We start from the raw sequence: 27,407 nt of genomic DNA on the forward strand, positions 1-27,407 counted from the left end.
CGGATCTTTCCCAAGGGAGGGGAGATGATGCGGAGCATCCGACGATCATCCCCATGTACACTCGAGCCTACGCCATTGGACCTAAGGTGAACTCGCTCCTTTCCGAATCTTCCCTTTCCGCATGCAAGACATGGATGCTACTTCAAGCGTGGACCTTGTTCATACTCAGGTACACCCGAGGAGACCATGGAGAACCCAAGGACCAAGGCCAAGCGTGCGCGGAAGCAAAGGAAGGAGAAGGAAGACGAGCCAGCTGCTACAGGCCCCGGACATCCGGCCCCAGCCCGGACATCCGGCCTGACCCCCAGAAATCCGGCGACCATCACAGAACGTCCCGAAGCTAAACCTCGTCAGCCCGGACATCCGGCCAAAGGCCCGGATATCCAGCTCTTCCCGAGCCGCCGGACATCCGGCCCCCAGCCCGGACATCCGGACCCCGCCTATCCAGAGAGCTCCGAGACTGGCCACGCCAGCCCGGACATCCAGCCTCCCTGCCCGGACATCCGGCCCGTCGCGAAACCTCGGACATCCGGCCCGTCGCCCGGACATCCGGCGCCTCCTGCCTGCGTGCAGTGTATCCGGGCCGAAAGCCCGTGTACCCCTTCGCCCCTTAGACTATAAATAGACCACCCCTCCTCCATTCTAGGGTTAGCATTGGTTTAGCTCATATGTGAGATAGAGCATTGCTAATCCATTACGGATCTACTCCATGAGAGAGACCGCGGCCCCTCTATGGAGAAGATCCCCTTGGATTCAAGACCCCCTCTTCGGTGGCCCCATCAAGACCTCCTCACGGAGAAGAACCAGTTACCTGTGTATCGTCCTTTGTTGGACTTGGATCTTGTATCTCACCTTTGTGTTCATCGATCTAGCGCATGTGTGATCTATTCTTGTTGGTTGAGTGATTCTCTCGTGTTTCCTTTTGTGTTTCCCCTCGTTTTCCCCTTGTGTTCTTCGTGTCCTTAGTTGGGATCCCCTCCTTTTGTGAAAGATCGGCCGTCTAGGGTTCCACCTTACATCAGCGGGCATCAAGGCTAGGCTCCGCATCAGGAAAGGGTCCCGGTGGCCACCGCAGGTTGCCGCGCCTTCACTCCTGAGCTGCGTAGCGTCGCCTAGCCGGACAAGTTCAAGCCAGACCTGCCTCCTCGCTACGACGGCAGCCCCGACCCCGTGGAGTTCCTGCAGCTCTACGAGCTGAGCATCGAGGCGGCCAACGGCGATGAAAAGTCATGGCGAACTGGTTCCGCATGGCTCTCAAGGATGGCGCTCGCTCGTGGCTCCTGAACCTGCCCCCGGGCTCGATCTCCTGCTGGAACGAGATGTGCGACCGCTTCGTCGCCAACTTCCAGGGCACTCGCGACCGCCCTCCGGCCGCGGGTGACCTGCGCCGCATCAAGCAGCAGCAAGGAGAGACCCTGCAAAAGTGCATCCAGTGCTTCAACAATGTTCGCCTCAAGATCCCCAAGGTGACGGACAAGGCCATCATCTCCGCGTTTTCTGATGGCGTCCGCGACGTCAAGATGAAGGAGGAGCTCGCCATCCACGAGGAGCTGTGCATGACCTTGGAGCTGTTCAACCTGGCGACCAAGTGCGCAAGAGCCGAGGAAGGGCGCCTTTCCCTCCTCGAGCTCCCGGCTGCTGACCCCGAGGAGAAGAAGGCCAAGGCCAAGGATGTGAAGCGCAAAGGAGTGGTTGTGCTCGCAGCGGAGCCAGACACAAAGCGCCGCCGGGACCTTCCCGAGTCGTCCAAGAGCAGCCGTCCGTTTTGCGCCTTCCACAACGTACACAGCCACAACACCAACGACTGTCAAGAGCTCAGGGCCATTCGAGATGGACGCCTCAGTCGATGCCCCGAGCGCAACGACCGGGGCTACGGCCGAGGAGGAGGACGTGGCGGAGGACGCTGGGACGACGGTGGCCCCCGCCAGGAGTGGTGCGACCGACCTCGTGAGGACCGCTGGCAGGACCAACCTCGTGAGGGCGCCCGGAGGGATCAGCCTCGCGAGGATCGCCCTGAGGGCAATGCTGGACTTCCTCCGCTGCTGCCACCGCCAAGAAGAAATGACGACCTCCATCAGGACGAGGGGGCTGGGGGCTTCCAAGAGCTGCGAGCTATCGCCTGCATCTTGGGTGGAGCTCAAGCCCGAGCCTCCCAGCGTATCTTCAAGTAGTTTGCTCGCAAGGTGAACGCAGTCCTTCCCAGGCTCGAGGCCACACGCCCACTTAGATGGTCCAAATGCGCCATCACCTTCATCTCGGCAGGTCAGCTCAAGTGCACGGCCACCGCTGGCACCCTCCCGATGCTCTGCTCACCCGTCATCAGCAACGTACAAGTCACCAAGACCCTCATCGACGGCGGCGCAGGGCTTAATGTCCTGTCCGTCGAGGCGTTCGACAGCCTTCAAGTGCCGTACGATCAGCTTCAGCCTACCAAGCCCTTCTCAGGAGTAACCGACGGCTCCACCACCCCGATAGGGCAGGTCCGCCTCCCTGTCACCTTCGGACAGCATGACAACTACCGCACCGAGCTCATCGACTTCGACGTCGCCCACATCCGTCTGCCGTACAATGCCATCCTCGGGTATCCAGCCCTGGCCAAGTTCATGGCAGTAACACACCACGTCTACAACGTCCTCAAGATGCCAGGAAGCAGCGGGATCATCACAGTCCCCTGCGAAGAAAGAGATGCGGTGTGCTCCCTCGAGCGCGCCTTCCAAGCCGCATCAATCAAAGACCCTGACAACAATGCAGCGTAGTACCCTCCTGAGGTCGTCCTCAAGAAGAAGAAGCAGCTACTCCGCACAGGGCCTCAGGGGAGCAGCACCTCTAGCTGTGCAACATCAGGATCGGCGCCCGCGCCTGGGGCGCCTCCCTCCCTCGCATAGGAAGGCACGCCCGGCGCCCTCCTCGGGCAGGCCTCAGACCTTGCCAACAGCACGAGGGAGGCGCTCGGGCACCACATGGAGGCGTGCTTCGCAGCACGTTTCCCTCAGGACGACACCAGGCGAGGAGCGCCTGGTGCTCAGGAGTTCATCACCAAGGTCACTTAGGAGCTTCAGGATGCAAGGGCCATGCGCGGCGACCGCCACCCACCTGGCGCGGCTCCCCATCCAGGCGAGGATGGCGGGTTGCGCGTCTGCATCGACATCCCAGGGCTCAAAAGAGCCGCATCTCAGGAGCTTTTCTAGCCTTCGCGTGTGGGACGTTGCAAGGGCCCACCTTGCAGCTATGTTCGCATGCCATTCGGCCTGCCGAGGGTGGCAGCCGCCTTCCAGCGCAACCTGCGGAGCATCCTGGCGGCTCAGGAGGCCAGGCATCACGCAGTCCTGACGGAGATGGAGACGGTCCTCGGGGAGCCGCCCGGACCCTCAGGGCCTCCCAAGGCTCAGGGCCCCGATGGATCGTGAGGAGCAACCCTTTCGCCACGCATCTTCAGCTGCCCCAACACCCCTTCGACAACGGAACCAGGTTACATTTTTCAAGTTTATTTAGCTGGGAGTGCCCCTCGAGCTGCATCATTCCTAGGCCGGATTAGCCTGTTCCTACGGCATGTATCCTTTTATGCCTTTAGCTACCTCCGCTGGGGGCGCCCCTCGGGCTGCATCATCCCCAAGCCGCTCGGGTCCAGCCCGGTGGCATGTATCATTCTCGCATTCACCTGAGCTAGTCTACTTTCCATGCATAATCTATCTATGGTTATCACCTGCTTGACTGTCACCCACCATAGGAGTCGCGCGCTGATCATCTTTCTTCATGGCCCTTCGCATAAGAAGGCTAAGCACGGCGTCTATGCTCGGGCCCGTCCCTGCAGCGTCGATAAATCCAACAGCTGAGCTCTGTCTGGCGGGCCGGCCCCGTTCACGTCACCTCCTGGGGTCGTTGGTGCTTGGCCTTCTCATGCGATAACCTCAGGAGATTCGCTTGGTGCGGGTTGTCTAACCATCTCGCAGGACCACCACAGCCATCAAGAACCAAGACCAGGCGCAACCCACCTTGAGGTAGGGCCTCGTGTGTCTCGTGCTGGCTCACGAGTGCCCAGACACACCTTGTCTAGCCCTGCCGTGCAAGCCACGTGTCAGGGCGGGGCTGTACATGCCCCGGGGGCTCTCCACAATAGGGAGTCCCCTCCCACATACCAGTGGAAGCACCATGCTCCTTCCTGGCCGTCGACACTGCCGAGGAGCGGCTATGCCCGTGCAAGTGCGGAAGCGCTATGCTCCGCGCTGGTGATAAACAACTGAGGGCGGCCTCACGGCCGTATCAACCTCACGGAGCCCTTGAGCTCAGTGTCTGGCCTCATCGCAACACCTCCCCTCGGGAGAGTCGCACGAGGGGGCTGGGCACGGGGGCTGCGCTCGGGTCATGCCCGAGCATACGCCACCCAGCCAGGTCCCCCGGACCTGGTTGTCGCGCGCCCCTCCCGAGCCGAGCCTCGGTGAGGGCAAAGGTATGAAGGTCGTTTGAGCGTCAAGGGGGACTCCTGAGCATCGCGACTTAGGAGCCTAACTAGCCACGTAGCCCCTCACTCCTTGGTCTCGTCCTGGTGATCCGGACGACCCAATGGCGGTTGAGGTATGCGCGGGGTTGGGCCCTACCGACGTAGAACACTAGACCTACCCCTGCATCTCCTTTCCGTAAGCTGTTTGCGCGTCAAGGGGGACTCCTGAGCATCGCGACTCAGGAGCCTAACTGGCCACGTAGCCCCTCACTCCTTGGTCTTGTCCTGGTGATCCGGACGACCCAATGGCGGCTGAGGTATGCGCGGGGTCGGGCTCTGCCGACGTAGAATGTAAAGCCAATGGGAAGGAAATCGCAAAATCTCAAGCAAATATTACAAGACATATTGTTCTCCAATATCAAACACAAGTTTAAACGCCTTCACGAGGCACGGTACATGCTGCAGGACTTAAGTAGGAAAGGAGCCGCCAGCAAGTCACCCCTTCATCCCTGGACACCGCCGTCGCCCGCGAGGGATGCTTCTTCTTCAACGGCATCGCCTTCACCTGTTCCACCAGCCGGAGCTGCAGGATCAGTAGCACCGCCGGTTGAGGACGCGGGGGCGAAGGCGTGGAACTTCTTCAGCAGGGCCTCCACCTGACCCTTCACGGCAGCGGCAGCGGCTGCGCAGTGCTCGTCGTCCACAGGCTCCAGCAGCTCGTCAAGGCGAGCGGCGGGATTGCGAAGATGGAGGTGGCTGAAGACGCGCATCAATGCGGCTGAGGAAAGAATGCGAGCTTCGCGCTCTGCCATGGGGCCGATACCGCTCACGACGTCCTCAAGCGCATCAACCAGATAAGGAAGCAGCTGGGCGGGGCCCTCGTTGCTGGCGGCCAGCGGCTCCTCCAAGCCATTCTCATAGAGCGACCGCAGCGCCGTCCGAGACCTCACCTCGAGGAGCTTGAAGGCCTCGCGGTCCTCAGCCAGGACCTCCACCTTGGCTTCAAGCTCGGCCTTCTCTGCCTTCACCTTCTGCTCCAGCTCCTCCAACCGGCCGTGCTCCGTGGCCTGCACCTTCGCCAACTGCTCCAGCTCGTCGTCGCGATCCCTGACGGCGTCCTCTCAGGCCTTCATCTTCTCCTCCTCCGCCTTGCGGCCTCGGGCCTCTTTCGCGCACTCCCTTCGCACGGTCTCCAGCGACCGGCAGTGGTCCTTGGCGGCCTCAGCATCCTTCAGCGCTACCTCGCGGGCGGCCACTGCTTGGGCGACGGCCTCCCTATCCTTCTCGGAGTCCGCGGCAGCTTGGCTCAGCGTCACCCGGACGGACACATCGGAATGAAGCCAGCCAGAGACCAGCTCCAGGCGCCCGACCACCAAGCAACGATCGACGCCTTGAAGATCTTCTCGCAGCAGGGTCATCGCAGAAAGAGCACGCTCCAGAACGTTAGGTGAGGCCGAAGGACCCGGAGGAAGCAGTGCGGCAGAAGGGGGAGGAGGCGACGTCGTCACCATAGCCTGGGAGACTGGGGGCTCCCGAGCTTTGGTGACCCCAGTAGCCGCGCCGAACACCGGCGCCTCCGGAGCCAGTGGGGCCACGGGGGCTGACTCCTCCCGAAGATGCTCCTCCAAGCCTCGTGAGGTCGATCGAGCTGGAGAGGCACGAGCGTCGACGCTGCCCTTCTCCACGGAGGGAGATGCAGCCGCGGCGGGAAAATTGGTACCAAGCAGCACCACCGCTTCCTCCTTCCTCTTCTTCGCCACGGGCATCGGCCTAATTACACAATAGAGTAGTGTCAAGGATCAGCGGCATAAGCAGGAACAAAGCAGGACAAGAACACTTACTGAGCGGCGTAGTCCCTCTGCTTCGTAAGCTTGAAGCCGGAGAGCCTCGCAGCCTGAGGCGCAGACGCGCGGGCTCCAAGAGCGGAAGAAGGGGCAGCTGACGGACCAGAAGCAGCCCCAGCCGGAGTCAGAGCAGGAGCATCATCTCGGGAGATCAACGCAAACCTGCCTCTCGTCGGAACCAAGGGTGGCTCCTCTCTCTCTGGGAGGACTCCGGCCTCGTTATCGTCATCAGGCAAGGTGCTGAGGATGTCGGCCTTGCACAAGGGGAAGTCTCCCCCATCCCCTCAGGAGTCGCCTCCGAGTCACGCTCCTCGCTCTCCTCCTCTTCCCCCTCCTTGCAGGAATCGCTAGAAGACACGTCCATCGGCGCCGTCGCCTCTGGAACCACAAGGGGCACCGGCGGCACCAGGCCGCGCTCATCGAAGGTGGGCATGGCGGCCACAACCTGTGCCCCGTCCTTGCGAAGGAACAAGGGAGCGATGGCACTCGGCGGGTACTCCTGGTCTTCCCCGAACAAGAGGCAGAGAGCCACGGCCAGCTCCTCGTCAGCCAAGGCCCCCGGACTCAGGCGAAGCTTGTCTTCTTCGCCCCCAAGCATCCACAAGGGGCGCGAGCGTGCCTGAAGCGGAGCCACCCGCAGCATCAGGAAGTCCCTCAGGAGCATGGCCCCCGTCAGCTTTGCCGCCTTCGTGTTGCCCGGCTTCAGGTCGGCGGTCATCTTCTCCAGCACCGACGTCGCCCGGTCATCAGTAAGCTTCACGCGGGACCACCCCTCGTCAGACTGGGGCATCTCCGTCGGCAGCCTCAACCGGGGATGGACACACTTGGCATCCACCATGACCCACTTCCTCCTGAAGTCGTCGGCCTTCTTCCTGGCCTTCGAGATCGCGTTGGCCTTGCCGGCCACGATGAAGTTGGCACACCCTGAGGTGTAGCCGTTGTTGATCCGGAGGAAGAAGAAGTGGTGCAGCAGTGCCACGGACGGCATCACCCCGACATACGCCTCACAGTAGAAGGCGAAGATCAACAAGAGAAGAACGGAGTTGGTAGGGAGATGGAGAGCTTGCAAAATGTAATGGCGGAGGACGTCATAGAAGAAGTCGGAGAAGGGGGAACCAGGCCAGAGACGACGCAGCTCATGAAGAAGGGGTACAAGGTGCTCCTTTGAGCCTCCGGCTCGGCGCAGCCGGCCCGGAGCTCGGTCTTCCCCTTCTCATTGCTCTCCCCCGCCGTCAGCAGGCGCGTGGCGGCAAGGTTCTTCTCCGAGACATTGGGCGCGTCCAGAGCCGGCTCGTACCAAGCAGGCGGCGCGACAGCCTTGGCCTTGTGGGGCACCATGGGTCAAAAGCTCGGAAGGGGATTGAAGCAGATCTGGAGATTTCGGAAGCAAGGAGCGAGATAGGGGATCTGGAGCAAGGCGAAGGAAAGCAATGAAGGCCAGCGTTGCCTGCGCCAGCCTTTTGTCAGACGGGCAGTTGCCGAGGCAGCATGGGGAAGCGGAGATGCCCACGCCCAATCAATCGCCACGCGTCGACCAAGGCCGCAGGCTGTTGGGGCCCGCGGCGCTCTGCACTTGCCCTTTGGCTTCGCCTCGAAGCCAAGTCCGAGCGCGCCTTGGGCCCGGGGGCTACTGTCGCCGTCCTGGGAACGGGGGTCCCCAGACTTGCCTGCCTGCGGCCCACGACGTGGCTCCACCAGCGGCCCTGTACGGCCCAACTTCACCAGCAAATACTCAAGACCCTCGCGAGGGGCCAAGCCTCGTGAGGCAGACGACACAAGACCTTCTCGGGAGCGACCTCACCATGCTGGCTCGCGAGGGGCGGAGAGATCAAGGCAAGGGACACCTCGCGAGGTTCCTGTTACGCAAGCCATGACGACCGGAGCCAGGCGGGCGCCAGCGCGCGCAATGTCCTCGTTTCCTCTTTGGTGCTAAAGGGCCAAGCGCAGGCGAGGAGTCCCGAGGCATCAGGGAAAGGTTTCCATATCGGTGCAACGAGACCAAGACCAACAGGGCGGCAGGACGAAGGTCACCATGGAGCCCAAGACGGCGTCACCACCAGAGCCTTTGGCAGGCGAAGACCACCTTTAGTCAGGATAACTTGTACTAGTTGTCTCCCTTCAAATTTGGCTGTTGTTGGCTCCCTTCCCGCTCAATATTTGGGGAGAGGACCAGGGCCTCTATAAATAGGACTAGCCACCACCGTAGGAGGCAACGGATTCGGACCATCCTCACCTACACCAACTCATCTTGGAATAGACCCATTCCATCCTCACACTCACCAAGCACAAGAACACCACTCCTTAGGAGGCTGTTCTTCCCTTGTACTGTTCATCATCAGCCCAAGAGGCAATCCACCACACCACACTGGAGTAGGGTATTACACCACAACGGTGGCCCGAACCAGTATAAATCTCGTGTCTCTTGTGTTGTGGGTTCGTCGAGCTAGGCCTTGAGATCGCGGTGAGGCTGGGGGCGTGATTAGGTAGGGAGAGATCTTCGTGCGCACCCCAGTGTTCGAACCTCAAGGGTTTTGCCGGAACCCGTGGTCATCTTCATCTTGATGGAACCATGTGGGGGTGCATCATCGTCCACCATGGCCATCGTTTTGCCCATTGGAGGTATGGGTTCGTCGAGGATAGGCATGTCGTCATGTAGGAGACCTAGCACCAAAAGGGAAAACACACTCGGAGTAGAGGTTAAGTCGTTAGAAATCATAGTGGCCTCACATGTCGTGTCAACTACCTCACTCACTAAGTGGTGTGGCTCACTCACTCCCTCTTGTATGCTCTGACTCGTATGGTTGGTGGAGTCACTCAAATGGCTCTCAATCTCACATAGGATGTGTGGCATGCTCTCATGTGTGGGGCTAGTGGTGATCACACTCATCCTCTCATAGGAAATGCTCTCAATGTCACGTATGGTGAAGTCACTCATCTCACTCATGGGGTGGTGGCTCTCCTCACATGGCAATCGGGGCATCTTGTCATATGTGGGTGTCGGAGAGATGTAGGTGCAAATGTCTCCATGCTCAATCATGTCGTAGTCGTAGCCGTCGATGAAGGCCGAAAATGGCACATCACCACTCTCCTCTAAGACCAAAGATAAGGTCTCATGTGCTGTCTCGTAGCTTGACTCGAAGTATGAGTCCAATATGGGCGTCGTCTTCATGTTGTTGAAGAGGTTCATGCTCGTCGCCGTGCTCGTAGGGGGTGGCCCTTGCTCGACCTTCTTGTCACCGTCTTGTTGTAGGAGGCCCATATGATGTGGCACCTCGTAGCTCGTTTCCATGACCGAAGGGAATTTCCCATGCTCGGACATCTTCCTTGAGGGGCTTCCGAAGATGGAAGTGTCGCCCTCGCTCGTAGTTGGTCGCCTTGTAGTTGAAGATGTCGATGTAGGCGATCTCGTGGGAAGTAGGCGAAGATGCCGTACATCTAAGGCGAAGATGCCTTGATAGCACTTGGCGAAGATGCCGAAGTGGTGGTGGTAGTAGCCGTAGCTTCCTCTTGGTGGTGCTTGTCTCGTGATCTTCTCTTGTGCTCATGAAGTTTGGCCATAGTTTGATGTAGAGCTTGTTGGGACTTGTAGGTAGGCGCATCTCGAGCATCTGCATGATGATGGTGTCGTTGTCGTGCTTGAGCTCGTAGTAGATGTTGTTCGTTGTCGTCGTGCACATGATGCTTGGAGGTGACTTGCCCTTCATGACGATTTCTATCACGAATTTGATGTTGGTCGCCATGTAGATGTGGACGTGGATGAATTTCGCTTGCATCGCTTGGAGGTGACTTGCCCTCCGAAGATGATCGACATGCTCGCCGCTGCCTTGAAGATGACGAAGGGGAAGAAGAAGACTTGTAGTCGGTCACCATGTCACGTAGTTGATCCTTTAGCTCGTCCAACTTGGTGTCGATGTAGTCCCTTTTCCTTGCTTCGGAGTGTCGTATGTCGATGGCGAGGTTGTTGAGGCGCTCTCGCAAGGTAGATTGTGCACCTTGCATTTGTTGTTGTAGGCCGAAGATGGACGCTTTGCTGATGTAGTTGTTCGCACCATCGTTGTTGTGGAAGACAGGAGATGAAATGTCTTGCCTATCCATCACATAACTCGAGCAAATATGAGTGGGAGAAAGAGAAGAACTATACCAAATGTACCTTGACCGATGTTGAAGATGGATCAATGATCACTGAATTATGTAACAAGGAAATAGCACAATTGGTACCGATCTCGTCAATTTCTCACACCTACACAAATAAGGCTTATGGTGGAGCTCGGTGAGGATAGTGGCACAAAAATTTGATGCAAAATGTTAGCAAGAGTCAATAATGTTGAAAGAGATTCACAAATTCGCAAGTAAAACAGGTAGACCAATAGCAATGAATGGCACACGGAAACGCACACACGGATAGATAAGTGGGGTCGTGCAACCAAGGAATGAGCACAAAATGTGGAATCCACGGAAAACGCTCGTGTTGCACAACTCAAGAGAGACGCTAGCATGATTGCTCAATAGGCGGATAGGACACTTGTGCACAACCTATAAGATGCAAAATGTATCAACTTCTATCCCAAGAATGCTATGTATGTATGGTGTTCCGGTGGTATGATCCAAGATGATCAGATATGACAATCTCATACGCAATGTGGTAAGATGCTATGGCTATTGCTTACAAGCTTCTTTGCTCTTTCTCTTTGCTTAAAAGCTTATTCTTTTTGTTTGTATGGCCACTTTGCGAAATGCACAAACCAAGATAGCAATTGTGTATATGCGGGAACAATCTTGTGACACAATGGATGATATGATACCAAGATGAGACCAATATGATATGATATGTATGCAATGGAATAGTGCAGATCACTAATGTGCACAAATAACGTTGCCGGCAATATTCAAATGGCTAGTCTCAATGGGCAAGTAACACAAAATGGGCTAGGGGTTATCAATGCAATTGCAAGGGTAATGTACAATGGTGTCATCGAGGTTACCGTCCTTATGTACGATGGCGACCTCGTGGCGATGATGAGTGGTGGTGTTCTTGAAGTAGAACCGTTCCTAATTAGCCGAAACACCTTAGGAAACGGAAAAACCGCAAACTCAAAATCTTAAATGTCAAATGGTGGTAGCGAAAAGCGGTGGTGGTGTAACGATGGGTTATGCGAGTAGGCAATGCGGAAGTGGAGGGTTAAGTTGAGGTGGCGGAAGTGTATGGTGGGCAAGCCTATGCGGAAGTGGTGGTGGTTGATGAAGAAGCAACCGTCCCTAAGTAGCCGAAACACCTTGGGAGACTCGAATCACTACTCAAGCAACCACATATGCAATGGGGAACAAAATGGGTTAGGTTGCGGAAGGCTATGGTGGTTATGCGGATGATGTGGTGGAAGCCCTAGGCAAAGATGCCAAAGTTGTCAAAATTTGATGGAGTCAAATGATGTTGGTGGTATTTTTGTGGGAAGGGGAATGTCAAGAGCTTCAAAAATCGGAGTTTGGATGAATTAGTTATGGTCGAAACAAAAATCAGCCGAAGTCGATATCTACAGGTATCGGACGTCCGGTAATGGACGGATGTCCGGTCGTCGAACGTCCGGTCGGGCTGGGAAATCCTTTTTTTCAGCTCGGGTTTGGGGTTCCGGTCGTCCGGTAAAGGTCGGGCGTCTGGTGGGTCGGGGTCAACGCGAGATACGAATTTTGGGACGCAATTTTGGGCGGAAATAGGAGATTTTGGGGTCAAAATTGAGGAGATTTTGTGGATGGAAAGTGGGAAAACTTGGGGAGATGCTAGATCCACTCGAAACCAAGCAAATCGATGGATCAAAATCAACAAAACTTCATCGCTCCAACAAATCACAAAAAAATCTGGGGCTATTTTTGGTGGGGAATTTTCGAATTTGGGGAAGAACACAACAAAACAAGGCTAGAAAAAGAGGGGTAGGGTCTCCAAATTCGTGATCAACCTTGCTCTGATCCAAGATGATGTAGGGTGGAACCCTGGATGGCCGATCTTTCACAAAAGGAGCGGATCCCAACGAGGAACACAAAGAACACAAGGGGAAACACGAGGGAAAACACGAGAGAAACACTCAAACCAACGAGATTAGGTCACACATATGCTAGATCCTCGAAACACAAGGAGAGATACAAGATCCACGATCAACAAAAGACGATACAAAGGTAACCGGTTCTTCTCCGTGAGGAGGTCTTGAGGGGTCTTCCCATGAAGGAGTCTTGAATCCAAGGTGGATCTTCTCCGAAGAGGAACGGTCCCTCGCGATGCAGTAGATCCGGATGGATGAGCGAAGCTCTATCTCACATATGAGCTGACACAACGCTAACCCTAACTAGGTGGAGGTGGAGGAGTATATATAGTCTAGGACCACGAAGGGGTAAGTGAGGGCGAATGGGTACATGGGATCGGCCCGATACACTGTGCGCAGACAGGCGTCGGACGTCCGACAGGTACCGGACGTCCGGTGGCTCGCGAGGGTCCAGTCGTCCGGTACTTGTCGGACATCCGGCATTTTGGCTCTGGACGGGAGTTGTCGGATGTCCAGTGGAGGCCGGTCGTCCGGTCGCTGGAGGGGGTCGGACGTCCGGTCTCGATCGGTTGTCCGGTCGAGGTAGACTTGGCATGTAGTCGATCTGGCATGTGGGATCTCCTGGCGTCGGATGTCCGGTAATGGCCGGTCCTCCGGTGGGTGTGATTTGCTGTCAGCCCTTTCTCTTGTTCCTCGCACTTGGTGTCCTCGCCGTCTTGTCCATGGTCTTCCACTTTGTTCCTGGTCATGCATAGCACATATATTTGAGGTACTAGCCATGTCTCACATGTGGAAAGTGATGGTTCGGAGAGGAGCGAGTTCACCTTGCATCCAATGGCGTATAGTCGAGGTCTCATCTTATGTATCCTTAGGTCATGGGGAGTGGTCAAAGTGGACATGGGATGATCGTAGGATGCTCCGCATCAGTAGAGCTTGCGCACGCCAGTTAAATTATCAGGTACTTTCATTTCTTGGTAATGTTTCTAATGTTCATGAGAATGTGATGATGCCTAACTTGGATACATTTGTGTTGATTATTGTTGAAGGGCCTAGCATCGACAAGAAGGATGAACATTGGAGTATGATCAAGCATGGAGATGATGGAACACATGAGGGGACAATAACAGAGTTTCCAGTGAAGATTTCCGCACTTTGAAGCCACCATGATGACATACAACAAGATGGACGAAATATACAAGATGCCCATTCATAAAATTCATCCATAGGTTAATATAGTTGATGCGCCACCTTTTTTTTGGGCCAGGCCCATGTAATTTAGAAATACCTCTTATGAGGCTATTTTTACAGTCCATATTGTAGGGGAAACGACTCAGTAGGTGTTTAGTCCCACCTTGCCAAGGATGGACGAAATCCCTCTCTTTTCCCCTATAAATACAGCCCTTAAGGCATCGTTTAGACTTGGGATTTGTTTAGTTAAAAGTTAGCCATTGCAACTTCATGTACTTAATTTATGTCCAACGACCAGACCAAGACCGCTTTCGGATCCCCACCTTTATCAATACTTCATCTATATTCATAATATTCAGATTGCATTATCATCTTTTTGCTTGTTCTTCCATTGCGTGCAGGAATAGACCTTCGTGGTCAGGCTGATCGTGCTTCCAGCATCGTCAGTAACCTCGGGAGATTGGTTTAGCGATTGCTAAGGCGCAACGTCGTGCACGTTTGTAGTCGGATCGTCAAAGCCGACTCCACCAAATCGATAGTTATCATCTCACCGAAAGATCAGGACACCCTCACCTCTATTACTTATGGCCCAAAGAATTTGTTATACGTTCCGATCATGAATCTTTGGAACATATTAAAAGTCAAGCTAAAATGAATCGTAGACATGCTAAATGGGTTGAATTCATTGAGACTTTCCCTTATGTCATTAAACACAAGAAGGGTAAAGAAAATGTTATGGTTGATGCGTTGTCTCGTCGATATACTATGCTTTCACAACTTCACTTCAAAATATTTGGTTTGGAGACCATCAAAGATCAATATGTGCATGATGCTGATTTTAAAGATATAGTGCAGAATTGTAAAGAAGGAAGAACATGGAACAAGTTCGTCGTTAACGATGGATTTGTGTTTCGTGCTAACAAGCTATGCATTCCAGCTAGCTCCGTTCGTCTTTTGTTGTTGCAGGAGGCGCATGGAGGAGGACTAATGGGACACTTTGGCGTGAAGAAGACGGAGCATATACTTGCTACACATTTCTTTTGGCCAAAGATGAGACGGGATGTTGAGCGTTTTGTTGCTCGCTGCACTACATGTCAAAAAGCTAAGTCACGACTCAGTCCTCATGGTTTATATATGCCTTTACCTGTGCCTAGTGTTCCTTGGGAGGATATATCTATGGACTTTGTTTTAGGTTTACCTCGAACAAAGAAGAGGAGGGATAGCATATTTGTTGTCGTGGATAGATTCTCGAAAATGGCACACTTTATACCATGTCATAAAAGCAATGATGCTGTTAATGTTGCTGATTTGTTCTCTCGTGAAATTATTCGCTTGCATGGTGTGCCAAATACTATCGTTTCAGATCGCGATACTAAATTTCTTAGCCACTTTTGGAGATGTTTATGGGCTAAGTTGGGGACTAAACTGCTTTTTAGTACTACATGTCACCCCCAAACTGATGGACAAACTGAAGTAGTCAATAGAACATTGTCTACTATGCTTAGGGCTGTTTTGAAGAATAATAAGAAAATGTGGGAAGAATGCTTGCCTCATATTGAATTTGCTTATAATCGTTCGTTGCATTCTACTACTAAGATGTGCCCTTTTGAAATTGTGTATGTTTTCCTACCTCGTGCACCTATTGATTTGTTGCCTCTTCCATCTTCGGAGAAGGTTAATTTTGATGCTAAACAACGTGCTGAATTGATTTTAAAAATGCATGAGTTAACTAAGGAAAACATTGAGCGTATGAATGCTAGATATAAACTTGCAGGAGATAAGGGTAGAAAACATGTTGTGTTTGCACCTGGAGATCTTGTTTGGTTACATTTGCGTAAGGATAGATTTCCCAATTTGCGCAAATCAAAGCTAATGCCACGTGCTGCTGGTCCTTTTAAGGTGTTAGAGAAAATAAATGATAATGCCTATAAACTTGAGCTACCTGCAGATTTTGGGGTTAGTTCCACTTTTAACATTGCAGATTTGAAGACTTATTTGGGGAGGAAGATGAGCTTCCGTCGAGGACGAATTCATTTCAAGAAGGGGAGGATGATGAGGACATCAATACCAATGTTACACCCACAGCCCCTACTGTTACATATACTGGACCAATTACTAGAGCTCGCGCACGCCAATTAAATTACCAGGTACTTTCGTTTCTTGGTAATGATTCTGATGTTCATGAGAATATGATGCTGCCTAAATTGGATACATTTGTTTTGCTTACAAATGAAGGGCCTAGCTTGGAGAAGGATGAACATTGGAGCAAGAACAAGCATGGAATTGATGGCATGCGCAAGGGGAACAAGAACGGAGTTACAAGTGATGATTTCAGGACTTTGAAGCCACCATAAGGAGTGCGTGAAGCCTTGGACGAAATATACAAGATGCCACTTCATAAATTTTGTCCAAAGGCTATTCTAGGTGCTACGTCACCTTATTATTGGGCCAGGCCCATGTAATTTCGAAATACATAAATATAGGCTGTTTTTAGAGTCCGTATGTATGGGGAAACAAGAGATAGGGCTGGTTTCGGACCCCCTTCCCCAAGGGCCACGAAATTCCCCTCTCTTCCTCCATATATACAGCCCTTAGGGCACCGTTTAGACTTTGGGTTTTGTTTAGATTAAAAGTTCGCCATAGCTGCAACTTCGCGTACTTTGTTTGTGTTCAACGACCAGACAAAGGCGTCACAGAACCCCACCTTCGTTAATAAACCTTTCCTCTTATATTCGCAATATCCAGATTGCAATCTTGGTTTCTTGCTTGTTCTTCATTTGCGCGCAGGAAACCGACCCTCGTGGTCAGGTTGATTGTGCTCCGGCGTGGTCAATAACCTCTCGGAGTTTGTTTAGCGATAGCTAAGGCGCGACGTCTTCGCACGTTCGTAGTCGGATCGTCAAAGTCGACTTCCTCCAAAACGATAGCCACCATCTCATCGAAAGAAGGGACACCATTACCTCTATCACATGGTGTACATAATTTTTATCAAATTGCCATGGTCTACCAAGTAATAAGGAACATGCTTGCATAGGTACCACATCACAATCAACATAATCAGCATATGTAGAGATACTAAATTGCACACGAACATTACGTGTTACCTTAACCTTGCCGTTGTTGTTGAATCATTGGATGTAGTAAGGATGTGGATGTGGTCTTGTGGTGAGGGATAGCTTCTCCACCATCTCCATGCTAGCCAAGTTGTTCCAGCTCCCTCCATCTATGATCACGCGAACAGAACGTTCCTTCACTACTCCCTTGGTATGGAACAAATTATGCCCCTGATTTTGCTCAGCTTGCGTGACCAGCACACTCAAAACACGTTGAGGAACTAAACATTCATACCTGTCTGCGTCTTCAGGAGCCATGTATTGCGTCTCATGATCAGAATCATCTCCACCATGTTCTTCACGTGTAATAAGAGCCAAAGTCTCCTCATCATAGTCACTAGCGGACTCATACCCACCATCCTCAATAGCTATCATCACATGCTGAGATTTGCATTCTTTCGCATAATGACCTCTTCCCTTACAACAACGACAAATAATATCACTTGTGTGCCATGTTGATGCCATGGAAGAAGAAGAACTCTGTACAGGCCTGACAGGTGTGCTCTTCGCAGATAGTGGTGGTTGTGCCTGCTTTCTTGTATCACGGCTGGAGGTGGCACCTGCTGGTGCAGTGGAAGTAGAGGATGCACGCGGTGTCCATGATGAAGGTCGACATGCAGAAAAGTTAGTTCGCGCCAATGCCTGTCGATCATGCACTTCACGTTCAGCTTTACAAGCAAGATGGAATAAACGAGTGATATTATTATACTCATTATACTCGAGAATGGTCTGAATCTCTCTATTTAATCCACCCATAAAACGTGAAAGCATAGCTTCATTATCCTCAACAATACCACATCTAATCATGCCAGTTTGTAATTCCTGATAATATTCTTCTACAGAATTTTTCCCTTGTCGTAAACGCTGCAATTTTTGAAGCAATTCACGTTGATAATATGGTGGAACCCAACGAGTACGCATAGCAGTTTTCAAAGCAGCCCAAGTAGTTGGAATATTATTCGGATATAATCTACGATGTTCACACCACCACACACAAGCAAAACTAGTGAAAGCACAAAGTGCAGCAGCAACACGTCTCTCCTTGGGATATTCTAAACATGTAAAACATTGTTTGGTTTCTATCTCCCAAGTAAGATATATATCAGGAACATATCTACCCTCAAATGGTGGAATACTCAATTTCAGTTTAGGAAGATGGTCATGATCTCGTACCTGAGCTGGTAATGCAGCCCTACCATTGCGATTATTTGCATGTGGACGACCGGGTGCTGGTGGTTGCACGTAGTTCTGATTTTGATCAACCTCATCCTCGTAATCTCCCGCATAATCATCCTCCTCCTCATCAGTAGCAGGAGCCACAAAAGTATCAATAGCAGCACCAACAGGTTGGCCAAGCTCAAGAGGGACACGGCTCGCTCGGCGGAGGGCTGTTTCGCGACGGGGAGGTAGTCGTTGTTGTTGTTGTTGTTGTTGTTGCAGAGGTGCGGCAGGTGCAGCCGGTGGTGGTGGTGGAAGACGCGCAAGCAGTTCATTAAATCTGTTATCAAGCTTTGTTTCGAACGTCTTCTCAATGCCAGTTATCTTATCCATGACCTCTTCAAAATTGTTGAGCACATCTTGCACCTGTTCAGTCATCATTTGCTGAAATTTATCATGCAACTCCTTATTCGTCATGTTCTCCCAGTCAGTCTCATTGACTTGTGATCCTACCATGGTTAGCAGCAATAGAAACACAATATGATCCTATAGACTACTAGAAAATGGTGGTGGTGGGTGTCACAAATCCGTCAAGCAAATCTCAAAGTCTTACTAGTTCTTACCCAGCAGCAGGCGGTGATCGGCAACCGTTGTAGTCCAAACTCTCAAAGCTTGGACAGAGCGATTACCAAGGAGAGTCAAACGCATGACGTAGATGTATGTGGAGCTAGGAAGGCTTATAATATGGTAGCAAAAAGGGTCAGCAATAATCAATTCAGATATGCAAAGTTGAATAAACACTCAACGACGGTACTGTGCTGGTCCTAGGCTAGACCGTGCTAGAGACGCGAGCCTAGAACACTAACAAAATCACGGCGCTGCACGTAAACAAGGGAAAAGCACACTCTAGAATTCTTTTTCGCTCTGTTTTTTTTGTTGGTGCTCTTTTTTTGCGCTTTTTTTTGCGAAAAATCACTATAATGGCGAGTGTCTCAAAACTCTTCCCAGGTCAAACTGACAGGATGGGCACGAAATTTTTTTGACTATTTTTTTTTAAAATCAGGGCAGCGACGACGAAAAAGTGCGACAAAAATCACTATGATGGCGAGTGTCTCAAAAGACTCAGAAAAGCCTAAAAATAGGATAGGGAAAAAATATTTTCGGTCGCCGATTTTTTTTCCGAAACCTACTCAGGCAAGGAAACACGAATCGAAAATTAGATGGATCTCGAAAACAAACCTAATATGAAAGGAACTCGGATTGGTGGTGGATATATGGTGGTGGTATATGGCAGCGGTGGTAGTATATGGATATGGATCGGTGGTGGTATATGGATACGGATTGATGGTAGTATATGGATACGGATTCAGAGCGGTGGCGGATAAGCGGTGGTGGTAGGTGGCAGGGGCGATGATGATGGTGCGGTGGCGGCGTCACAACTAATGACCAGAACTCGAAACTCTAAAAGACTAGATGCTAACACCAGCAACTTGACACGACGATGCAACCACAAATTCAACAAAGCAAAATACTGAAAAGACTATGCAAAGGCTCAGACTGGTTCGGATAGGATGAACTAACCCTGTCGTGGTTTTGTCACGGCAGATGTCCTAGAGAAAGGACTTAGTCGTGGAGCCATCGCGACAGGTTAGCTTAAAGGGGTTAAAGCAGACAAGGGACGCAGAGAGTTTATACTGGTTCGGCCCCTTGCGGTGAAGGTAAAAGCCTACGATCTAGTTGTTGTGGAATTGCTAGGGTTTCGATGACCAGGGAGTGAATTCGCTATGCCTGGTTCTCGAGTTATTGTTTGTTGTCCCTAAACCGCCGCCGAGTCGTCCCCTTATATACATGGGTTGACGCCCGTCGGTTTACAGGGTCCCGAGGCCGGCTCATAAACGTGTCCGGCTCGGTCTCTGTTCTTTCTATCTTACAACACAAGTTTACATATCAATGTCGGTTTACGTCTACACACCTTAAACCGTCTTTGGGCCCTGGGCCTTCATAAAGCACCACCGTCTGTCTTCATGGGCTTCAGGTACAGTAATCCATTATGGGGATAACCCGGCCTCTCCTGGCCGGTTTACGCCCAGTAGTAATATCCCCAACATTAGGCCCCAGATTGATTTGAACTGGTTCATGTCAATCTTCAACACATCATCATCTTCACAGAAATCTTGTAAACCGCCATGATGTCATCTTGCAGAATCGTGATAAACCGCCATGACGTCACCTGCTATTAGAAATTGCGTATAGCTCACCTTCCTTAATGAGCCTCCGACAATCGAGGCGACAGCTCTGCCATATATATAACTTTGGGCTCCTCGATTCTCGCGCCTGTCACTTATCCCTTTGCCTTTATAAATAGGACCAGGGGGTCTTTCCATCCCCCCCCCCCCCGTGCCTCTTCGCATCGTCTTCTTCCTCACGCCGACCGAACCATCGAGCTCTGCCGCCGCCGTCGATCTTTGCATCTGCCTCAACAACGGCCGCTGCATCAACCTGATCGTACCAGAAAGCCGCGGCGCCTCTCCGCTGTTCTTTTGACATTGGTAAGTCTTCTACCCTAGATCTTATCATTTAGGGTTTGTACTTATCGGAGTTCTTCATAGTTCTTGGAGCTGTTCTTCCCTGTTCCTCTTCAGTAGTAAAAATGGCGAGTGAGATCTGATATTTTCCAGTCCCTTTGTAATTAAAACTCCTTTTTCCTCATTAAAACATCTGCTTTGGGTAGAAAAACTCATATGGAACTATTAAACTGCTTAAGCACCAGCGCTTTAGGTTCAGAATATATTTTGATTTTCCAACGCATTGCAGATCTGAAATTACCATGCCAAGCTGTGAAACTTGTTTTTCCTTCACTTATGCATCTTAGATCTGTATCTTCAATACCATAGTAAGGCGGTTTAATCTCATAGAAAAATGATGATCCGGTAGGTACCATTAGTCCCCTGTTGAACCGCCGATTCATTTATCTTTGCACCTTCTCCATCGTAAGATTCCGGCTTAGCAATATCAGACTCCGGTTTAGTAATGTCATATTCCGGTTTAACAATATGCGTACACCTCTGCTTTAACTTTCAACACTTTATACTTGTCCATTATAAATCTTAAACCGGCAATAACTATGTTTTAGCTTCCATTAAAATGGCCAAACAAGTCTATGAATGCAACTGGGTTCCTTCCCAGGTCACTGAAGATCCATTAGACAGATGTGTCGCAACTGGCGCTTTAGCCAAGAAAGAGGTCATCCACTGGAGGGCCCCTGGTCCGGAAAATCCTCCTGAACCCAAGGACAGAGAAGTAGTCGTTTTTGTTGACCATCTGGGTCGAGGCTTTAGCCCTCCCGGTTCAAAATTCTTCCGAGATGTGCTTGCCAGTTTTCAGCTCAACCCTCAGGACATCGGTCCAAACTCCATGTCCAACATCTGCCATTTCCAAGTCTTTTGTGAGGCTTATCTTCAAGACAAGCCCACAGTTGAACTGTTTAGGGATTTCTTCTATTTAAACCGTCGTACAGAGTTCACAGATGGACCCAATACTGAGCTCGGCGGAATGGCGGTTCAAAAGAGGAAAGATGTCAGCTTCCCCCACGCCAAGCTTCACAGTCACCCCAAGGAGTGGAACCAGACTTGGTTTTATTGCAAAGACACATCTCCAACTGATGAAAACCCTTTGTCGGGTTACCGCCCTCACCGTCTTAGCAATACACATCCCTTTCCTCAGAGGTTAACTGCAAAGGAAAGGCCAACTATGCCGCACAACTATCAAAGCTTAGAGCCTTTATAGTGAACGGTTTAGCAGGTGTTGACTTTGCTCGTTGTTGGATAAATTGGAGCATTCTGCCCTTAAGTCGGCGCCCCGGTTTGATGCGTGAATACACAGGGAGTTTGACCGACCCTCAATGACACGTTAATATTCAGCTAACAGAGGCTGAAGTTACTAAGGCTGTCAAGAAAATATTGAATGAGCCGGAAGCTGTCTGTGGCCAGGCCGGATTAAATCCTTTCTGCGTTTCCAACAAGCCACCAACTGTAAGACTGATATAACTTTTTTTTGTTTTAACTTACTTCTTTCAAATATTCTCTTAAAATCTTGTCCATCTTTGATAGGGCGATGATCCGTTCTGGAAGAAAAAACCACAAGACAAACCGGCAAAACCACAAGATAAACCAGCAAAGCCACTTCGCCAGAAGACCAAGGTTGTTAAAAAACCTGCCAAGAAAAGGACCACTGCATCTTCTGAGCCAAATGTTGATGCCGATTTGGCTAATCCAGACTCAGAGGTAGAACTTGACTCTCTTGGCTCATTTTTCATACACCCCATTGACAATGACCATTATCAGGACGACGCTGAAGGCAGTCAAGCTGATGACGTACAGGTAATTTTTCTTTCCTCCGATTCAGATCCTCTGCCATCATCGAAAATCCGTCGAGCAAACCGGAAAGTAAAATTTTCTCACCCCCTTGCTCACTTGGACCCAAACTATCTTTTGAAGACGCAGCAACACGAAGCTCGCCGCACAACCCGGCACAACGGCCAGGTAGTTACCTCCACCGGTTTACCGAACACTCCGGTTCGAAAACGCCGATCAGAGGTCTCTTATACTCTTGACACTTCTTGCCCCAAGGCGGGTTGTTTCCGACAGCCTCTTAATCCATCTGATTCGAATTATCAGGGAACACCTCAGTCATCTTCTGGCGAGTCAACAGCCACACAACTTCCAACCCTCAAGATAGTTCCTGGGTGAGCTATGCACTTGATTTTATCCTTGATGTGTTATTTTTGCATACTATACTGATCTTTTATATTTGTTCTTCTCAGTCCTAAACCCAGACCCAGTAAGAAGGCCCGGTTAAATAAACCGGCTGACGACAATACAACTGTTGAACCGGAGAAGACTCTAGATCTGGAAGATACCAACGCTGACGCCATACTTAATGACCCGCCGCCGCAGGATCATGACTTTGTTGCTCATCAAGTGGAAATTGATCCAATGAGCCAGTCCGATAAACCGACTAGTCCAGTCCGCGACACTGATAAATCGGCAAGTCCAGCTAAAGCCGTTGACAAACCATCGACTCCCGTGAAGGCCGTTGATGGTGAAGAAGATGATATTATGATTACTGGCATTGGCCACACCACTCCTGGCAATCCTGTCGCTTTATCAAAGCATACTGCCAAGGACGAGCTTTCTGCTATCGGCAAAGGCAAGTGGAATGCCGATTTATCAAGCTATGCCCACCTCAGCGCTCAAGACATTCATTCTGGCTTCTTGAACCGTCTGTATACAAGTCGTGACTATGAAGCTGGTTTGGTAAATCTGATGAAGGAGCGAGATGAGCTAACCGCATAACTGCTTCTCTCTTATGTCCAATTCAAATATCAAACTCCAGTAGCCCCCAAGTGCTGGGTTATGATACTCATCTGAACTGGTACTTTGTAATATCTTGACTTTGCATTTTTAGCCTCCAAGGGCTGGGTTATCTTTTTAAGATGAACCGGTACTTTTATAATACTGTAACTTTCGCCAGTGTAGTCCGCAAGGTCCGGTTTAACTTATAAAGATGAACCGGATTTTTTAGAAGGATACCCATAATCTTACTTTGAGCAAACATACATTAGCCCCCAAGTATTAGGTGCATAACTTGTTATGTGCTTGGTACTTCAAATATGTACCGTCAACTCATGATATCTGTCTCTTATAGGCTGAACTGAGCAAAAAGGAAACTCAAACCACCAATCTGCAAGAAAACATCAAGTCCCAGCAAGCCGAAACCTCCAAGGCCAAGGATGAGCTGACCAGCGCTTTAGCCGCTATGGAAAAACTGAAGGAGAGTTTCAACAATCCGCTTTGCAAAAAAGAGCCGAGGACGCAGAAGCAGCTCTTAAACCGGTAGTAGATGAGCTGATTGGCGCAAAGCGGCAGATACATGCCATGACGGCTGCTGCGTTTGGTAAACATCCTTGCTTCACATTTTCAACATATCTTCCCATACGTTGCCGGTTTACTGATGCTTGTAAATATGCAGGGACTCGCATTAGTCATCTGGGCTCTGACGTACGGAAGAAACTAAAGGCTGCCTATACTCTTATAGAGAAGTTATATACCGGCGCGCAACGGATCATCTGTACCGCTTCACACAACAAGCCTCCCCCCACTTTAATCAAGGAAACCTTAGAAAGGTTGTCTATGCTGCCTGCCCGGGTAGAAGAGCTAAAGAGGTCTGCTGCAATGGCGGGCGCTCTGACCACACTAACCCGGGCAAAAGCATGGGTGCCTGACCTTGATCCGGTGGAAGTGGCTAAAGGCTATCCCAGCTTAAAAGAAGATGGATCAGAATTTGGCAATGATGACCTCCGAGCCGTAAACCGGGAAGTACATCCATTGGCTTGTCAACTGGCTGAAGAGGCTGATCTCTCATATTACCAGTCGAGTTATGACGACAAAAACAAACGGGTTGTTGCACCAACCCCTGAAGCGCAAAATCTTATCCCGCCAATCCGTAAGCACACCTATGCCCCTAACATTGAACCGTCCACCCTTATAAGCGATGAAGCTGTATTCCAAGCCCTAACTGGGATCGACTGGGCAACCATTGACTTCCAGCCACTGGGTAGAGAGGAGGATGATGAACCAGTGCAAGGTGATCCGCAACCGTCAAGTCAAGCTGGTGAGGAAGCATGATCCGGAGGCCGGTTTAGCCTTCCACGTGCTGCAATGCTTATCGAGAAATAATTATCCTTTTGGGCACTGAAACGCCTTGTAATAGCCTAGCCTAGTTAAAACACTTGGTCTGCTATGCCATCGTGCATATTTATTTGTGCCTGACACTTGTTAATCCGCCATGCTTAAGACATATGATGTTCATAATCCGTAGTGATTTATTCAAGCTATTCCTGCACACAAGAAGTTGATAGTGTCCTGGCAGTTTGCCGCCGGACGGGTTATGATGCCCAGATATATAGCCAAGGTTTATAACCAAGGCTGTGAAAAGATAATCAAATATGAAAATAATTGATACATGTGACCTTGAGTCATAATGTTGGCTGACCAACTGTTATATTGAGGGTGATAACCCTAATCTGGAGCAATAATAACTCCTGTCATATTAAACCGGTTTATGATAAAACCGTTCCGGGTTGTGATAAACACCGGTTTATCCATATTCAATTCTGGCGACTTATAGGCGAAAACCAGACCGGGTTAATAATCCCCTGATCATGTACTGACAACTTGTAGTTGAAAGTCAAGCCAGGTTAATGAACGCCGTTTTATCAAAACATTATAAATGTCACCAAAAGAGAAAAACTTGGCAAACAAAAGCATATGAAAAACTTGTAGTCGAGGCTTTTCACGGGCTGCCAGGCCCCAAATTCGAGGCTTTTCATGGGCTGCCAGGCCACTGAGTTAAACCATTTCACAAAGCCTTTTAAGATGGTCCTCAATCCTTAACCAATCGTCGTTTTAACTTTGACAAGTTCAGGGTCTTATGAGATTGACTTGTCGAAGTTCGGCGGGTCATACCAGGTTTACCTGGACGGAGTGACTTACTTAAAAAGGCAGGCTAACCCAGGATTTTAGGTGTATACACCAGGCTTCCAAGTTGTGGCTTGATAGCCTATTACAAGTGTAGATTCTTTGTTCATTGCGATAGCAAAGAATCCCCAAGCAATATTTTGAGCTGTGCTCAGTGGGTGCCTATGTTTGAGTTGTTCTTTTGCGACACTCTCTTTGGCCCCTAAGTAATTTGGCTTTGAGCCGATCAAGAGGTGTGACTATAGTTCGAATACGACCAAGCCCCCAAGTGATTTTTCTAGTGGCTTTGCGCGATCAAGAGGTGTAGCTATGGTTCAAGTACAACCAAGCCCCCAAGTGATTTGTATATAAAGCTTTATAAGCTGAATCAAGGTGTAAACCGGACGCCGTTTTATGAACAGAAGCCTCCATGTAACCACACATGATATAAGAAAAACAACAGATACCCCGCTTTAGCTGAGGCTCCGGTTTATTATATTGATCATAATATATACATTGTCATAACTATGTACATAAGCAGATCCGATGGCTCAAGTATAGTAAGGCCAAAGATGAGCGATATTCCACGGCCGGTGGGTCTCCTCCTCCGATTTACGTGAGTCTTTGTGCTCTCGAACATCTATAAGGTAGTATGACCCGTTATGCAGATTCTTGCTGACCACAAAGGGTCCTTCCCAAGGCGGGGATAACTTGTGCATATCTGTCTGATCCTGGATGAGTCAGAGCACCAGATCGCCTTCTTGAAAAGTTCTGGTTCTAACCCAGCGGCTGTGATAACGACGCAGATCTTGCTGATAAATCGCCGAACGGGCTGCTGCAATGTCACGCTCCTCGTCCAACAGGTCAAGTGCTTCCTGTCGTGCCTTCTCATTGTCAGCTTCAACATACGCCGCCACACGAGGCGAGTCATGACGGATGTCACTAGGGAGAACTGCCTCCGCTCCATAAACCATGAAAAAAGGTGTGTAACCTGTGGATCTGTTGAGCGTGGTATTGATGCTCCATAACATAGAAGGTAACTCCTCCACCCAACAACCCGACGTCCGTTGCAAAGGAACCATAAGCCGGGGTTTGATGACTCTCAAGATCTCTTGATTGGCTCTCTCCGCTTGACCATTAGACTGGGGGTGAGCCACTGATGATACGTCAAGCCGGATGTGCTCATGTTGACAAAACTCCTTCATAGCACCTTTGGACAGATTGGTACCATTATCGGTTATAATACTTTGTGGAAAGCCAAACCGGAAAATCACCTTCTTGATGAATTGAATCGCTGTAGCTGCATCACACTTACTAACTGGTTCTGCCTCCACCCACTTAGTGAACTTATCAACCGCCACCAAAACGTGGGTCTTCTTATCCTTGGATCTCTTAAAGAGCTCAACCATATCTAGCCCCCAAGTTGCAAACGGCCAAGTGATTGGAATCATCCTCAATTCTTGAGCCGGTATATGAGCGCGTCGTGAGAATTTTTGACATCCATCACACCTTTTGACCAAGTCCTCCGCATCAGCATGAGCCGTCAGCCAATAGAAACCGTGACGAAACGCCTTGGCCACCAGAGATTTTGAACCGGCGTGGTGACCACAATCTCCTTCGTGGATCTCACGCAAAATTTCACGGCCTTCTTCAGGAGATACACAACGCTGAAACGCCCCTGTCACACTGCAATGATGTAATTCTCCATTGATAATAGTCATGGATTTGGACCGCCGGATTATCTGCCTGGCCGAAGTTTCATCCTCTGGTAACTCGCCCCGGTTCATATACGCCAAATACGGAACCGTCCAATCCGGGATAACATGAAGAGCCGCCACCAACTGAGCCTCCGGGTCAGGAATAGCCAAATCTTCCTCTGTAGGGAGCTTGACGGACGGATTATGCAGCACATCCAGGAAGACATTGGGTGGGACCGGTTTACGTTGGGAACCCAAACGGCTTAAGGCGTCCGCCGCTTCATTCTTCCGCCGGTCCACATGATCGATTTGATAACCTTCGAAGTGACCCGCAACAAGATCCACCTCTTGACGATACGCCGCCATGAGTGGGTCCTTGGAATCCCAAGTACCAGATATTTGTTGAGCTACCAGGTCCGATCA

The sequence above is a fragment of the Triticum aestivum genome, chromosome 6D, assembly GCF_018294505.1.
Source record: "Triticum aestivum cultivar Chinese Spring chromosome 6D, IWGSC CS RefSeq v2.1, whole genome shotgun sequence".
In the NCBI taxonomy this organism is placed as follows: domain Eukaryota; kingdom Viridiplantae; phylum Streptophyta; class Magnoliopsida; order Poales; family Poaceae; genus Triticum; species Triticum aestivum.